General features: G+C 38.6%; 1 long non-coding RNA gene across 1 annotated transcript; it reads right to left on the bottom strand.

Annotated features, from left to right (window-relative positions):
* Positions 1 to 866: 866 nt before the first annotated feature.
* Positions 867 to 3,224, bottom strand: LOC107571234 (uncharacterized). Its single transcript, XR_001607152.1, has 3 exons — positions 2,907 to 3,224; positions 1,710 to 1,762; positions 867 to 1,069 (listed from the first exon to the last, which is right to left on the bottom strand). It is a non-coding gene; the product is annotated as an uncharacterized lncRNA (long non-coding RNA).
* Positions 3,225 to 6,032: the final 2,808 nt, after the last annotated feature.

The following is a 6,032-nucleotide window of genomic DNA, read 5'->3' as shown; positions in this document are numbered from 1 at the left end:
TAACCATGAATCATCTTACACTGTCAATAAGCGTGACTGATACTGGAGCCAACTCTGCTCTAACTGTCGACTAGCAGTGGGAGTCAGATTACCCCCTAGTGGATGGCTAAAGATTTGCTAACTCATATTCATAAATCCTCAAGGGAATGTCTCTGAATTAACTGATGCTCCCGCCCCCCTTGACAGGTGCTGGCGCCCCACAGGTTGAAAACCCTTGTGCTAAATGAATACATATAAATCTAAACTACACTGAAAAAAATTATACTTTGGACCAACCTAAAACAATTACTGTAATTTGTTACAGCTAAATTTATTAGTTTTTCTCAAACTATATTTTTGATTTGGTTGAAACTTTAAATTTTAATTTAATATCAATCAAAATAGTTCTTCTGCCCAAAATTAAAAATTACATTGAAACAAAGTTAAAATATTGCTTTTTATAGAGACCAAATCATTATTTTTTACTTTGGTACAACTTAAAATTTTTACTTTGGAAAAACTTACTTTTTACCGTAACATCCAAGTATAATTTTTACTTTGGACTAAACTAAATAAATTGCTGTAATTTTGTTACAAGCAATTTTATTACATTTACTCAAGTTGAATTTCTGATTCAGTACAAACTATATTTTTAATAACACCTAAATCTATTTATTTTCTTTAGTCACAAGAAAAAAACTTTACTTAAATGTAGGTCAATATATATTTTTTGCTTTGTTACAACTTAAATTTTACCATGAACAAAAGCTAAATTTGATTTAATATAAAAAAAATTCACTTAAAATAAAAAAAAAAACATTGTCAGTAAATGCTAATTTAGTTGACTTACTATAAATAAAGACAGGAAGTGTTTGAGTTCACTTGGGTAGCTCAAATTTAGAACGTAGATTAGGCCAAACAACATAGCACATGCATGTGGGACTGATGGCAAGTCATTAAGGACCTGCACCCCTTCGATAACAATTCCAACGTGATGTGGTGGCTGGAGAGGATCCTCATCTTCCTTGAAGACATACACTGCCATTGTACATCTTTGAAGCTCTGCTTCAGCTTCATCCTTCTGAACAACCTAATAAAAGACGAAGACAAGACATTTATTACAAAGTTATTTTGATGAAATCAGTGAATGATGTCTATATTAAAAATATGAAAAAATAAAAATAAAAAAATTCTCCCAATCAAATCTCAAAAAACAAATTGAAGGTCTAGTAATAAGAAAATGTAATGACTTGCAAAGTCCAGCAGATACTTAATGTTGACTCTTCCAAATATTTTTCTCATAGCAACTTGACCCAAGTATTTGCATTTCCACATTCATTGAAAGACTAGGAAATAAAAAAAAAGCATGGTATATTTGCATTTAATTTATAGAAACAGTTTGTTGTTGTTTTTTAACTTTAATATTTTAGATAAATTAAGGACATTTGAAGCTGCAAGAAATCACAGCATTTTTTTATACTGTCTGGTAAAATAAACCACATTAAATTGGTGGGTAACTTCTTGATTAGTTTTGATTTGGGGTTATTTTGTATTTGTAATTCTCGAAATGTAATAGAAAAAAATCAAATAAACTAAATACTGACATGGTGTAACAAACTATATTTTCATACGGTCACGTACCTCTGTGGTAATTTAAAAGCTATTCTCTAGTGTTAGTCATTCCTATATAAAACACATGAAAATAATGTTCACATTACTTTGGGACTCACCAAATTCAGCAATAAGGGCAAAATTCTGGAATTTCCAGGAAACAAAATCCAACCTGTAAGTAAAACAGAGAAAAAGGTGAGATCTCACATTTTAGTTTTTTGTTGGGGCAGTTAGCACCATCCATAATAATCACTACAGACTGTAATTATTAATTAGACCTTAGATATACTGTTGTAGTGATCTTGTACTATACTGCATTATGCTGACAGGTGAAACAATGGAATATGAATTCTTCCTCTTCAATCAGAACTCATTTTCTAATTCAATACGTTTCATTAATGCAAAACTGTCAATCACCTACTTTCAATCTCACACTCTTTTGCTAATATAGGGTGCGTTTTTCGTACAACGACGTAACTCGCTGCTTCACCACCATAGTACGACGCATCGTTGAACAAATCAACTATAGCTAGTCACGACTGTTTCCCGAAACCATATTTTTGCAAACCTGTCGTTCAACCACGTTGGTGAATGATGTCACGCAGGCGGTGGAGCAATAGCTTTTTTAAATGAATACGTTTGAGATCGAATTAATGCTAGATTTTTTTGCTATAAATTACGGACATGGCATCTGGGGACTAATTTTAATTTTTTTTTTTAATTTTGCTTTATTTCCAGATTCAATCTCTTTCTTGCGTACTAGAGCACGTAACGTACGCACATGCGCACTCTTCAAAAACGGTGCTTAAAATCTCGACAAACTAAAATATGTAAATTACATCTTAGGGTTAGGGTTAGGGTTGTTTTCTGGAGTTGTGCTGAACAATAACCCGCTCTATACACACATGGCCTCAAACAAACATTAATTGATTCGGACAGTACCATTAACTTCTCATATAATGTTAACGTTGCAGCTCCTGCAGTCAATGTTTAACTAACGGTGACGGTTGCAGTGCATATGAGAAAGGAGTTAACGTATAGTTTATTCAAGCACTAACTTTGTTAAAGACAAACGAGCCTTATCACACAAAACTACCATTATATTTTCCTTACATCACAGTGAAATAATAACTACATTAAATTTGCATTTGTCAAACAGAGGCAACATACATATTGATAGCATTGTTTGGCTAGCTTCAGCTAACACGTGCACAGTTGTCTGTAAAGTAATAGCCTAATAGTCGATCTTGCCACTAACCCTTAATTGAATGAAAAACACTTATTTTCGTTAAAATAACACATTTTCGAAAGCTTACCTTGTCTAAAAGCGATTTCCTTGGGCCGCGGACTGTCTTCACACTCGAAGCGATAATGGCGGATGGCAAAACTCTGGCTGGCGCGAACAAGGAGTTAGTTGATGTGACGTCATGTGGTCACATGACATGAAAACTTCTGGTTTAAAGTAAAAATACTACTCGAGTCAAATTGTTGCTTTTAATTTGTTCTAGGGGGTTCGTTATTTGCTTTAAGGCAAACTGAACAAAACAGGTTTAAACCAGAAACCATGATTTTCACTTAGTCCAATGTAAAAATGCACTTTAAATGAACAGCACAGTAGTTTCACTTTTTTCAGTGTATAGGCCTGAATTCTCAATTAAATTTAGCCGGTAGCAATTTGCATTCATCAAACAGACTTTCCTAATGTAAGTGGTATGACATTGTTTCCTCGGTCTCACTTGTTTTGTGTGTATGTCTGGGCAGTGTCTCCTGGGAAATGCTATCACCTGTATAATGGACTGAGGGCCAGCCTCCTGGTTAACTACCAGTTACCTGAGATCCAACGCACTCCACTGGAAGAGCTTTGCTTGTAAATAAGGTATTTAATCGGACACTCAGTCTGAGCATACTTCATTCACTAAAATACATGGTTAAATTACCCCTCAGAGAATAACAAAAGTATCAATCAATCTAGCTATATTTGAGTCACACTACACAGGTTTGGTGTCAGCAGTAGGTGTGTATAGAATCATGCTTGTTGGCAGTTCTCAGAGAGAGAGCTTCTCACTGCTGTGGTTTTAGGAAATTGGACTGAACATTTTCACTGGTGACTCATTAATGCTCTCCAACACACACACATTCGCTTCATTACGCACACACTCTCAACCTCTTTCCCCTGAATCTGTATGGCTCTAATGGGGCCTGAAGGCATAGGTTTCTCAAATAATCTCCGGGGACTGTAATATGCAAGCCCAAAAACAAACTAATGGATTAAAAGGGACATTAATCACTGTCATTGTATCTGAGAGGCAGTGTAATCGTCTAACAAGGCCTTTGAGCGGTGTCAATTACTGCTTATTTTCACCTCCACATGGCTGCCCAGTCCCAGTTCTCTCTGATGCTCAGCAGTACAGCGGGCACAAATAAATATTCACTCTCATTTATGCACACAAAGCCTTGGGGTTCATATAATCATTTGTCTGCTTAGATTGTGAGAAGTTATTTATAACAGTGTGGTCTATCTCTCTCTCTTTTTCTATATATTTTTTATGTCAGATACTGAAGTTGGGACCCATTGCGTTTTTCCTGCGAAAAACCATGGACCCCCCATCAGACAAAACGATAGAGCTGGCCATCACACACCTGGTGGACCTGGTGAGAGGCTAAAGTGAAGAAAGGGAAGAATAAATGATAGAATTGAAAAATAGGGTTGGAGTCATAAGTAAGGGATAATTTACAGTCTTCCATTACCGTAAAATAAATTGGGTAGTCAGGAACCCAGCGCGAAGCAGCTACATGGCTACTTAACAAGTAAATTAAATGGACATGAAAGATTACTTTGAGCGTTGAATACTAGGTAAGGCATAATCTAAAGTCATTATAGCGAAATAAACCCTGAGGTGAAGGTTCCTGGAAACCACTTATTACCAATTCACTAATTAAATGGACATGAAATATTTATTTGAGTTGAATGTACTTTTTGTAAGAGGAAATTGCATTTGGCATTCGCGATGGCGCCGACGCTGATGGCTGCCTCCGTGGCATGCTCCGCATTTGTTTTTATGTTTTTGTTAGTTTGTCCTGTCTTTAGTTATATCCCTGCAATCAGTTTCACCAGAGACGAATTGCTGGACATTCGGAAGTACACACCACTCAATATTTCACTGGTTTTCGATTGTTCTGATGTTTTGCTGGACATTGTAATCGGGGGAGCTGCAGCGCTGATCAAGCGCTTCAGGACGTGCAGACGGGGGAAGAGAGCCGGTGCCCTCGTGAAGCTCAGACAGCGCGGATTCAGAACGCCATTGCCTAGCATCCATCTGGTGAACCTCCGCTCTCTACCCAACAAAATGGACAAGCTCCTTCTGCTCTCCCAGACAAGGATTTTGTAAAATCTGCTGCTCTGTGTTTCACGGAATCCTGGCTGAAAGACACCATTCCGGACAGCGCGTTGAGTCTCCCGGGCATTCAGCTGTTCAGAGCAGATCGCGACGCAGAATCAACGGCGAAATCGCGCGGCGGCGGGACATGCTTTTACATCAATGAGAGGTGGTGTACAGATGTAACTGTGTTAAAGAAGATGTGCTGTTCAGATCTAGAAGTGCTCTTCATTAACTGTAAGCCTTTCTACTCTCCGCGGGAGTTTTGCTCGTTCATTCTAGTAAGTGTGTACATTCCTCCGCAAACACACGTGAGCTCCGCTTTACAGAAACTCACTGATCAGATCACAGACACAGAACAACAACACCCGGACTCTGTTTTAATCATTCTCGGGGACTTTAATAAAGCCAATCTCTCCCGTGAACTGCCAAAATACAGACAGCACATCACATGTCCCACCAGAGACAGTAATATATTGGATCACTGTTACACCACAATAAAGAATGCATATCACTCTGTCCCACGAGCAGCTTTGGGGCTCTCTGATCACTGTTTGGTTCATCTTATACCGACCTACAGGCAGAAACTGAAATCAGCTAAACCTGTATTAAGGACTGTTTTGACCTCACTGATTGGAGTGTTTTTGAAGCTGCTGCCCACCTGAAGGACATCACTGGACCCTTGCTGGATCCTCTTCTCTGTGTACGATGCAGTAAACATGGGACTGCATTATGTTCTGCAACATCTAGACAGACCAGGGACTTATGTGAGGATCCTGTTCGTGGACTTCAGCTCGGCCTTTAACACCATCATCCCAAACCTCCTCCTGCCCAAATTAACTCAGCTCTCCGTGCCCACCTCCATCTGTCAGTGGATCAACAGCTTCCTGACAGACAGGCATCAGCTAGTGAGGCTGGGAAAATACACATCCAGTACCCGTACGATCAGCACTGGAGCTCCTCAGGGCTGCGTCCTCTCCCCACTGCTCTTCTCCCTGTACACCAACGACTGCACCTCTAAAGACCCCTCTGTCAAGCTCCTGAAGTTTGCAGACGACACCACAC

Source organism: Sinocyclocheilus grahami, unplaced genomic scaffold (genome assembly GCF_001515645.1).
Source record: "Sinocyclocheilus grahami isolate Dianchi unplaced genomic scaffold, SAMN03320097.WGS_v1.1 scaffold1568.1, whole genome shotgun sequence".
In the NCBI taxonomy this organism is placed as follows: Eukaryota; Metazoa; Chordata; class Actinopteri; order Cypriniformes; family Cyprinidae; genus Sinocyclocheilus; species Sinocyclocheilus grahami.
Note: the sequence above shows the minus strand (reverse complement) of the source record. Positions and strands in the feature narration are given on the sequence as shown.